Genomic DNA, 11,926 nt, shown 5'->3' with positions numbered 1-11,926 from the left:
ACCAAGCCGCGGCTTGGTTCGTAAGGGCTGCATCCGCAGCTTCCTTCTTTGACCAGACTACCTACTATGGCTGAAGCAACTCCAAGATAGGATCCCATCCTCGGACACGAGGTCTCACCAGGATCTCAATAAGATCAAGGTGGCCTTGGAATATTCAGCAGACGTCTCTCAACGTGGCCAGATTTACAGCCAAAGCTATAGGTGCATTTGTTGCATGCCTCCTCTGGTAACGCCAGTGGCAGGCTGACCTTCGTAACAAATGGTGCCTCGCGTCTGCTCCATTTTCTGGTGACAAGCTTTTTAGCTCCGCCCTGGATCCTACTCTCATAGAAACACAGGATAAACGTAAGATTTTGCCATCTATGGCCAGAAGAGGAGAGGCCTGGCATCAACCTTATTTTCGCACTCAGCCATTTCGCTCCTCTGACTACGGATTCTCCCAATCAAGATCACAATGTTCCTTTCCTACCAGAGGAGGTCACCCTCAGGACTCACAGGTCAGACAAGGATCTAGATCCTTCCCTCGTAAATCCTTCCGTGGGGGCAGGGGCCGCCCTTTCAGGCGATCTAAGTAAATTCTCCCATACCTTTCCCATTGGGGCTCGTCTGTCCCACTTTGCTGACCAATGGGATCTTATAACCTCTGATTTGTGGGTTAGGAAAACTATTAGGGAAGGTCTTACTCTCGAATTCACCTCCATTCCTCCAACGGTTTTCGTTCGCTGCCCCATCTCTAGAAACCGGTCTAATCGGGCACTATTAGAATCTGCAATTAAACATCTTCTAAACATTCAGGCCATTCAATTGGTTCCTCCTGAACAATAGGGCCAAGGTTTCTATTCCTGTCTCTTTGCCATTCATAAATTCTTAGGGGGGTTGGAGGGCAATTCTAGACCTAAAATCCTTAAACCAGTACATAACATATCGCAAGTTTAAGACGTCCTCCCTTCATTCTATCCTGGAGGCATTCGCCAAAACGACTTCCTCTCATCAATTGACCTCAAGGAGGCTTACCTCCATGTTCCTATTCACTCTGTCCATCGCAAATTCCTCAGGTTTACATATGCTGGTCTCCATTAACGTATCAGGCCCTCCCATTTGGACTCCCATCAGTTCCCAGAGTCTTTACTAAGCTCATGGCAGTCCTCATAGCCCACATTCAATCTACTCCTATCCGAATACAAGCCTATCTCGATGATATTCTGATTCAGTCCCGATCCGAGCCCTTGGCCAAAATAGAACTCAACATCACTATTTCAGCACTTCAAAAACACGGTTTCTCTATCAATTGGGCCAAAAGTTGTTTAATCCTGGCTACCAAAATTCTACCCTTGGGGGCGGAGATTGATACTAGACTTACCAAGATCTCTCTCTCTTCGGATCGGAGACTTAGTCTATCCCTTCTGGCCCGTTGATGTCGCTCAAACCACTCCTCCTCCCTTTTTCTATTATCTCAACTACTCGGGAAAATGGTTTCTTCATTTGGCATCGTCCCCTGGTCTCGCCTTCACAGCCATCAACTGCAATGGCTCCTACTTCCCTACCAGAAATCCCATCGCAGCACGTCTCGCAAACGAATATTCCTCCCGATGGACATTCGGGACTCTCTAGCATGGTGGTCTTCCAGCGCCCTGTCCAAGGGCTGCATCTTCAAAGAGCCCCACAGAGTAGTCCTCACAACCGACGCCAACCTTTTGGGCTCGGGAGCGCATATGGGAATCCACTTCGCCCAGGGTCAATGGTCCACTCAGGAGACTCAACAGAGCATCAATCTCTTAGAACTCAGGGCCATTTATCTCAATCTTCTATACTTCAAAGACCAAATAGCCGGCAAGGACGTCCTAGTCCTTACAGACAACACGACGGCGAAGGCCCATATAAACAAGTTGGGGAGTACTCGCTCAGACCCTCTTATGCAGGAAGCACTTCGACTGGGCCTGTGGGCAGAGGTGAATCTCACAACCATAACAGCGGCTCACATCTCGGGCCGGTCAAACCTTCAAGCCGACTCTCTCAGCCGCAATCTCATAGACCAGACAGAATGGTCACTACACCCCAGCCTGTTTCAAGAATTGACTCTTTTATTTGGTCAGCCATCATTGGATCTATTTGCCTCCAGCCTCAACCACCAACTTCCATGATATTTCACCAGATACCTTCCCAAGGGGTGGAATCAGTGGATGCTCTTCGCAGCCCCTGGCCTCTGGGCTTGATGCATGCCTTCCCTCCCATCCCACTGATTCCCAGGGTTATCACCAAACTCCTTCTCGAGCGAGCGGAGGTACTTCTCATAGCCCAGAAGACCGTGGTTTGCGGACCTGCAGTCCCTCTCGGTAGCTCCTCCTTGGTGGATTCCGGAAGACAGAATCATCCTGACTCAGGTACTCTCAACCATCTGAACCCTCAATGGTTCCACCTCACCGTATGGAGGTTGAGCGGAACATCTTGAGAGGGGCCCTGGTCTCCCCGCAAGTGATCATCACTATGCAAGCATCACGACGGGATTCTACGAGCAGAATCTGAGGCCACCTGGATAACTTTCTCTTCATGGTGCTTCTCCAGGTCCATTTCTCCTACCACCGTATCAGTTGCCCAGATCATTAACTTCAGGATGGCTTCACAACAGGCCTGGCACCTAACACACTTCGTCGACAGGTAGCCGCCATTTCTTCAGTCCTCAGCACAGAATCCTGTGCACCCATATCTAAACATCCTTGGATCCACCAATTCCTAAGGGGAGCTACTAACCTAAGACTTCCCACGGTTCACAGGTTCCCTACATGGAGACTGAATGTTGTTCTCACGGCTTTAACCAAGGCTCCTTTCGAGCCCCCACGTGAGGTCTCCCTCCGCTTTTTATCCCTTAAAGTCTCATTTCTGGTGGCCATCACCTCAGCTCACTGAATTTCAGAACTCGCAGCTCTTTCAATTCGTAAGGACCTATATATTTTCCATAGTGATAGGGTTGTTCTTCAATTGGACCCCACTTTCATACCAAAAATTAATTCTATGTTCCATTGAACACAGGAACTGGTTTTACTGAACTTTTGCCCTTCTCCAGCCCATCCTCTGGAGTACAGATGGCACACCCTCGATGTACGCAGAGCTCTTAAAATTTACATCCATCGTACGTCGCTCATCAGACGGTCAGAAGCCATCTTTATTTCATTCCATTTGAGTCCTTCGGGAGATAGGGCGGTATATAAATATGATTAAATAAATAAATAAATAAATAAATAAATAAATTCCAACCTACCTCTATGGGCGCCAGAGCCACTTCTTCGACTATTGGCCGATGGATTAGAGCCACCACCACTACAGCATACCGAAATCAAGCTCTGCCAGTATCTAAGAACATTACTGCTCATTCAGCCAGAAGCGCTGCGACCTCAATGGCATGGGCTACCCAGGCGTCCCTAAAGGAGGTTTGTAGAGCTGCCACGTGGTCGATGCCTACCACCTTTATTAGACATTACAAGTTGGACTCATATGCATCGACAGAAGCGGCTTTTGGCAGACGAGTCCTGCAAGACATGCACAAATAGCCATCTTCGCAGAGCTGGACTTCTTCCTCCTAGTAAGGACAACTAGCTTTGGTAGGTCCCATGCCCGACTGCTGTTCCCGGCGACTAAGAGAATGGGTGTTGGACTTACCTGAGACGCCCTTTCTTCGAGAGACGGGAACGGCAGTCAGCCCCATCCAAGTTTCCATCCTGCTCTGGGGCTCTGGGTGTGTGTGTGAATACTAATCCTTTCTCATTTCAGATCAACACGTAAGTCTGTATCACGGTCCTCGCCGAAAAGCTGGGGCTCAAAGGAAGAGGCGGGGCTAATAATTATGCAGACCCGGTCAGATAGTCAGCAGATACGAGGGTTAACCCATGCCTGACTGCCATTCCCGTCTCCCGAAGAAAGGGTGTCTCAGGTAAGTCCAACGCCCATTTGTTAATAAGTCAAGGACTATCTGGATTTAGGGAAAATACATTTTTCAGCCTGGTGGCAAAATTTCCTTTGATTACCAGAAAGGAATTATTCTTATTTTCTTTTTTTAATGATGGGAACCTTGGTGAAAATCAATGTTCCAAATGCTTCCTTGGGGAATTCACAGGGATATTTGGGATGACTAATCCTGGTTGATATCTCTAAAGACGTTTTCTGGGCTAATCCTCCAAAGGTTGTTTCTTTCTCTACAGAGTTCAGCAGACACAATCCCTTTGGGACGAGGAATGGATGAGAAAACACGATGCTGAACTTCATTTGCAAAAAAGAAACAAGAGAGGGATGTTTTGTGACAGTTTAACTGTGCTCTACAACCCAAAATTTGCAGATAATGAGAATGATCCAGAGAAAAAGGTTGAGGGAAACTAGCAAATAGAAACAAAACATATCTGCTGGTTGAATAACACTAAGCCAGTGGACTGTAATTCCTTCTGTAAATTATTGTTTCTGTAAACATCACAAAGGTGCTTTTTCAAGAGGCAACTGGGCTTGAAATGGTGGAGGATGGAAGAAGCCTCAACAATTCATTCGACCAGATGACTGCAATGAATATAAGTCCTTCCACCATTTAGCCAGAAATGAAGATGCTTCTTGGATGAGAAGTGCAAGAAAAAAACCAAGAAAGTCCAGTTGCCTTTTGAAAAAGCAATCATGCTTGAATGACTGAATCCAATCACCTGGATGGCTGAGAATCTCCACAGACGTTTCTGTAAATCCTGTAATCCTCAAGTTATGGCCATAATTGGGACTGGAATTTCGGGGGTAAGTTGTTGTAGTTGTAAATCAAGTCAAAATCAAAATTGGGTCTGTCAGTGGCCAGACCCAATTTTCTGGCTGTTATTTTAAGGATCATTGTTAAAGCAAATGTCTGGCTAAACCACAGGGTCAGTTCCTGGCAAAATAGCCCCATTTGGTCATTTTATTTGCTAAATAACCATACTAAAAAACAAACAAATAAACAAAACATTGCAAATCATGTGACTACAGGATAGTGCAAGTAAATAAGAGCCAATGTTTTGTGATAACCGGAATTGTTCATAGGATATAAACTACCATTTCCAAGTCTGTGATAACTTCCAACAGTCATTAATTTTTGTCTGTGTCTTTTAATGACCCTGCATCCCTTGCATCGGGGTGGAGTCAGGGCAACTGAATGGAGCTGAGCATTTACTGGCCGGATGCCCTTCCTGACACCTATGTAGAGTTTGCAGTAGACAATAACTCATTGTGACCAGAGAGAGAAATACCTACTGCTACTTAGAATTGAAACCACAATTCTAAGGCACTTTTCCTAGACTTCTGCAGCCCAGAGATCTTTGAGACAGCCAGAGCTCTCCTTGTTCCACTGGCTGTTCAGTCTGCGCTGTGGGACATGCTGCAGAACAACCTACAGACTCACTATGTGCCCAAATCTTCGCAAATCACACATCACCATGCCTTCCATCATCGGAATCAGGCTGAAAGTGAATCCATCAAGAAATATGTTGCCACCCTTTGGAAGGCAGCCCTGTATTGTAACTTCAGAGACTTTTATGATGCTCTCTTGGACAAAGTGGTCTGTAGTGGAGGGTCATCAAACCATAGCTGCGAAAACAGACCTCACCTTGCAGATGGCGCTCGATGAGGCACAAGCAGCCAAGATATCCAATCAGTCAACGGATGAGATTCAAAAATCAAACAGCCCATCAACATTGTGGAAACCAGTCACTATGCATCATAAAGATCTAACCACAGTGAATCATCAGATGAGAATGATGACATCTATCGCCTCAAATCCTTCAAGGGGAGAAATGTAGCCACAGAAAAGAGGCAACCAGCATGAGTTGGTTGTGGCAGCAACCAACTGTGAATGCCGTGTTACTTCAAGAACACCATATAAAAAGAAGGGATATTTAGCCAGGGTCCATTGTGCAAACCAACCAGCAGCTACCACTGCAAGCCCAGAAACTGGCCCCAAAAGAATGCAGAAAAGACAACAGAGTCAGGGAGAGGACTGCTTCATCATCTCCAGAAGTACCTGCAAGGCAAAAGCAGTCATTGGTCAGGCCAGCCTCTCCTCTTGCAAGGTCCATGTCACTGTCCTGATTGAGGGGTCCCCTTGCCGCATGGAGGTGGACAAAGGATCTTCAATGACCATCATCTCTTGGAGTACACTAAAGAGATTGGTGCCAAAAATCTCAAAAATGCAGTTGAACTCAACCATATTCATCTCCAAGACTACCAAGGGAACAGCATTCCAGTCATCGGAACTGGCACCTTTAGAGTATCTTTCAAGAGCTTCTTGAGCCCACTGCTCATAAAGGACAGCTCCCTACCGAGTCTCCTAGGATTGGACTGGTTCTCTTCCCTGGGTCTGGAAATCACTGGCATCAACTCCATCAGTGACTGATACCGAGGCCTTAATCTCTGATTTTGCAGGTGTATTTGATGAAAACCTGGACAGGTATATGGGCATACCATCTCATTCAACCTTGACCCCCAGATTGCTTTGATCCAAATGAAGTCAGGAAGAGTACTGTTCACCTTGTGCTCAAAGGTTGATGAGCAACTCAACAAGCTCATCAGCCAAGGAATCCTAGAACCTGCTGACCATGCAAAATGGAAACTCCAATTGTGACCCCTGCAAAGCCAGACGATTCTGTCCGCATCTGTGCAGACTATAAATGTACATTAAATAAAGCACTACAGCAAAATGCATATCCAGTGCTTGTGGTCCAACATCTGGGTGAGGGTAAGATCTTCGCTAAACTGGACCTTGTCCAAGCCTATCAACAGCTACCAGTTGACAATGCCACAGCTGAGGCTCAGACAATTGTAACACATCGAGGAGCTTTTAGATGTCACCAGCTGTAATTTGGGGTGAGTGTGGCATCGGTATCAAGGTTCCAAGTAACACCTTTTCCTGACTTTTCCAGAGCCTGTTGGAACATCTCTTGCAAGGCATCCCAGGTGTCGTCCCGTATTTTGATGACGTCTTAGTGCCAGGGGCCAACAACGCAGAACTCCTTGACAATCTGTGAACGGTAGTCACCCGTTTCCAGGAAGTTGGCCTCAGAGTTAAAAAAGAAAAGTGCAAGATTGCTGTTCCACAGGTAGAGTTCCTTGGCTACCTTATCGATGCCTCTGGGTTACACCCTACACAGGCAAAGGTCCAAGCCATCCAGGAAGTTCCCACACCCAAGAACAAGACCGAACTCCAGGAGTTCTTGGGACTCCTAAATTTTTACAGCGTCTTCTTGCCACACAAATCTTCCATAGCTCTCCATCATTTGCTTGACAAGAAGCTATCTTGGTCCTGGGGCCAAAAAGAAACTGATGCCTTCTCCACTGTCAAAGATCTATCATCTTCAAACAGCGTCCTGGTACAATACACAGAGAATCTTCCTTTGATTCTCAGCTCTCCATTCGCCGTCAGCGCCATTTTAAGCCACCAATTCTCATAGACCTTGTCATTGGCTGAACGAAACTACAGCCAGCTGGACAAGGAAGCTTTGGCTGCACTTGCAGGAGTCAAACGTTTCCATGAATACCTCTATGGCACACCATTTGACCTTGTGACCGATCACAAGCCACTACTGGGCCTGCTCACTGGGGACTGCCAGACACCAAAAGTTTTGACCCCTTGCATGCTGCGTTGGACTGTGTTCCTAGCTGCATACAGCTACCACCTCCTGCATCGGCCAGGTAAGCCATGCTCCCGACTATGGAGGATCTGGCTCCAGCATAATCTGTTTTATTAATTGAAGACCTGCTGTCTGGTCCCATTATGGCTTTGGAGATCACTGCACACTCCATCAAGGACCATGTCATCACCCAAGTGCTCCACTGGGTATGGAGGAGGTGGCCAAAGGGGCCAGCCAGCACAGAGTTCCTTCCCTTCTACACATGAGCTGTCGGCTCAATGGAGCTGCCGACTCTGGGGGAGTTGTGTAGTGGTACCCAGAGGCTGCAGCAGTCAGTTTTGGAAGCTCTTCATGTAGGCACCTAGGCATTTTGCGAATGAAGGCACTCACCCAGTTATGTCTTGTGGCACAAGACAAGGCCATCGCTGAATGGGTCACATATTGTCAGCCTTGCCAAGAGTCAAGGCCAGCGCCCCATCCGCTCCAACTCATGAGTAGGAAGCACCCAAGACACCTTGGTCAAGGGTGCATATTGACTTTGGGGGGCCTTTCCATAAACAGACTTTTACGGTGGTTGAGGATGCCTACTCAAAATGGCTTGAGGTAGTGCTCATGACATTGACCACTTCAGATGCCATGATCAAGGCCCTTAAAAGGCTGTTTGCAACCCACAGACAGCCAAATGTCCTTGTTTCGGACAATGGGCCACAGCTCACATCAAGCCAGTTCAAGCTATTTCTGGCGGATCATGGCATTCGTCATGCTGATTGCACCATTCTATCCTGCTAGCAACGGGCATGCTGAGAGAATGGTTCAATCAGCAAAGAAAGCACTGGCAAGGATGGGCCTGGGTGACTGGCAAACACGGATAGTTGAGTACCTCCTGGTCCAGCACATCACACCAAGCTCCACCATGAACAGGAGTCTGGTCAAACTCCTAATGGGTTGCCACCTATAGACCAACTGCACCCAGACTATTCTTCGGAGATCCCTGTAGACTTGACCAGCCAGCTTTAGTCATTCTCACCAGGCAACCTTGTCTACACCCACAACTATGCTGGGGGCCTATCCTGGATTCCTGCCTGGGTAATGGACGTTACTGCATTCCTAAAGGGTGGCACCTGAAGATGGCAGGTTGTGGTGCTGCAACATCGATCAACTGCACTGCCACCTCAGAACTTCTGTCTGCCAGCCAGAACCAACTCCGCCAGAGACAATCCTGGCTAAGGACACAACAGCTCAGCCACCACAAATAATGGTATCAAAAAGGGACTGTGGTGAATCAGATGCCTGCTCACTTGGTTCCTCTTGTGTTAGACACACCAGTGACTGAACATTTGCTGCTGTTGCAAGTTGCACCTAAAGCAGCATCAGCCACTCCACCTAGTCAAGGCTCCGGAGCTACTGGTCTTGAGACAGAACCTTGTAGTTCGGGACTGACACATCGCCGCTCTGCCTACCTAAAAGACTACATATGTTAAATTATTATTTTGAGCACCATAATGCTCCGTCTTGGTTGTGAGGGGTGCTTTGTATTGTATATAGTGTACAGTTGTCAGTTGAAGTCCTCATTCTGGTCTCCTGTTGGAGAAGGAAAATAGTCTCTCCTGATTGATTGTTTGGCTGATCAGTTTCCTATAAAAGGAGCTGTGTCAGCCAGGGAGTTCAGTGGCCTCAGGCAGAATTGAATAAAGAGCTGTTAGAAATCACTCTGGCCTCGCCTCCGTTCTTCGCCCAGAATTTAACAACGAAGATTCTTAGAAGAGCCTTAAAACTGCCAAGTATTCTGAAAAAAATTGCAACATTCCCTTTTAGTTTAAAATAAATAAATCAATCCCAAAACCACTTATGTGCTTCTACTGCCACCTGGTGGAAAAGCAGAATTAGTTTCTGGAGAAAAAAAATGAGATACAACTTACGACAATTGAGCCCCAAATTTGTTAAATGAGACATTTTAAAGCAATGGTTACCAACAGGTGGTCCACGGATCATTGGTGGTCCGCGAGAAAAGTTTGGTGGTCCGTGGAGAAATTTTTGTATTTTTTGTATTGCACTTAAACTATGGCCCCTGGGCCGGATATGGCCTGAGAGCAATTAATTCAGCCCACATGCAGAAACACGTGACTGCACTGTCCACATCACCCCGCCCACACGCCAGCCCACACTCTTAAAACTGAGCTCACACCTCAACTTGAGTAGAGTGGTGCAAGCCATACGAATTGGAACTAGAAGGTAAAACCAAGAGCTTGCCATGGTCACCTGAACGGCTGCCAGGGTGGGGGGTCAGAGGAAGGTTCAGCCGCCTTTGGGGACTCCATCTCTCCTTTTGCAAGGCCTCTGGGTGGGACTCTAGTAATCAGAAGGCACTTGCACTCAAAACACACGGATTTGGCTAACAAATCACTTGAATATTTTCAAAGAATGCATGAAAGTATGCAAAAGCAAGTAAATGCTTTAACAAAAATGGCAGTTAAAGATAAGTCCTTATTAAAGGCTTCTTTTCTGACAGCACTTCAGATTGCAAAAAATAAAAAGCCATATACGATTAGAGAAGAATTAATTAAGCCTTGCATGTTACAAGCCAGTGAAGAGGTTTTTTTGAAAGCAGGCTGTCCAGAAACTGAAAGCTGTCAAGCGCAGAATTGAAGACATGGCTGAAAATCAAATTGTAAAAATGGTGAAAAATTCAACTTGATGAATCAACAGATATAAATAATAAGGCACTTTCCTTTGTTTTGTGAGGTTTGAGTGTGAAAGAGAGTTAAAGGAAGAACTACTTTGTTCACTCAACTTGCCAGGTAGAACAACTAGCTCTGAGATTTTTGAAGCACTGAATGGTTATTTCTTGGAACATGGAATTGAATGGAAAAAATCTATTAGGACAGGTAGAGACGGTGCTGCAAACATGACTGGAAATCTTTCAGGAATTGTTACAAAGGTGAAAAGTGTTGGTCACCCAGACATTTTGTCTACACACTGCATTATACATCGCGAGAAACTTGCAGTGAAAAAAATGTCCCCAGAATTACACGAAGTATTATCAGATGTTATTAAAATTTTAAATGAAATTCGGCACAAAGCGCTCAATTCTCAAATGTTTGAGGCACTTTGTGAAGAAATGGGTTCAGAGCAGGGATGAAATGCTCCTGGATCGGACCGGATCACGTGATCCGGTAGCGATGGCAGCGGGTGGTTCGGAGAACTGGTAGCAATAATCCCTGCCCCCCCATCCGCCCATGCCCAGCTGAGCCGAGCGATCATCAGAAGTGTTTTTTTTTTTTTAAAAAAGCATTTTTTCGGCCAAAGAAAAAATGCTTTAAAAGTTAAAAAAAAAAAAAGCCTTTGATGATCGCGCAGCTCAGCTGTGTGCTAGCCAAAAAACGGTGGGGGGGGGGAGTCCGTTTTTCCTCCCAACAGGCTTCTGGGGAGGAAAAACGGACTCTCCCCCACCCCGTTTTTGGCTTGCTTAGCAAGCCTGCTGGAAAAGGAAACAGACTTCCCACCACCACCCCGACTCCATTTTTTGGGTTGTCCAGCAAGCCTCCTGGAAGAGGAAATGGACTCCCCACCCCCCACCCCGTTTTTAGCAAGCCTGCTGGAAGGGAAAACGGGGTGTGTGTGGGGGGGTTCGTTTTTGAGAGAGAGAGAGAAAGAAAGGAGGCAAGAAAGGAAGGAAGGAAGAGAGGAAGGAAAGAGTACAAACATGGCACTAGACCCAGCTTCAGAGGATAATCCAGGGCTGGAAGGGACCTGGAGGTCATCTAGTCCAACCTGCTCCAGCAGGACATTGCTAGTGAGTTTCTGTTGTTTGATCCCCCAATCACATAGCCACGCCCACCCAGTCACACAAACTCCCCACAGAACCGGTAGCAAAAAAAAATTAGATTTCACCCCTGATTCAGCGTATACTCACCTTCTTCTGCATACTGAGGTGAGATGGCTGTCAAGGGGCAAAATACTAACCCGACTGTTCACCCTGCGCGAAGAAGTTAAAATTGTTTCTCTACCAGCAAAATAATACAAAATTTCAAGAACTCTTGTCTGACGATGAGGGGGTAGCCAAGCTTGCATACTTGGCAGATATTTTTTCGCTGTTAAAAATGAACTAAATTTATCTTTGCAAGGACAACTTAAGGACGTGTTCACACTACGAGGTAAAGTGGATGCTTTTCAAAAGAAAATATTACTGTGGCAAACGCGATTGGCTGAAGAAGGTCTGCAGATGTTTTCAAATTTTGATGAATATATGAGAGAGAACGATGTCAACCGGCAGGTGATAACCACTGTTCAATAGCACTTAACAA

The sequence above is a fragment of the Ahaetulla prasina genome, chromosome 4 (assembly GCF_028640845.1).
Source record: "Ahaetulla prasina isolate Xishuangbanna chromosome 4, ASM2864084v1, whole genome shotgun sequence".
Taxonomy (NCBI): domain Eukaryota; kingdom Metazoa; phylum Chordata; class Lepidosauria; order Squamata; family Colubridae; genus Ahaetulla; species Ahaetulla prasina.
The sequence above is the reverse complement of the archived record's forward strand: the minus strand, read 5'-3'. Positions refer to the sequence as shown.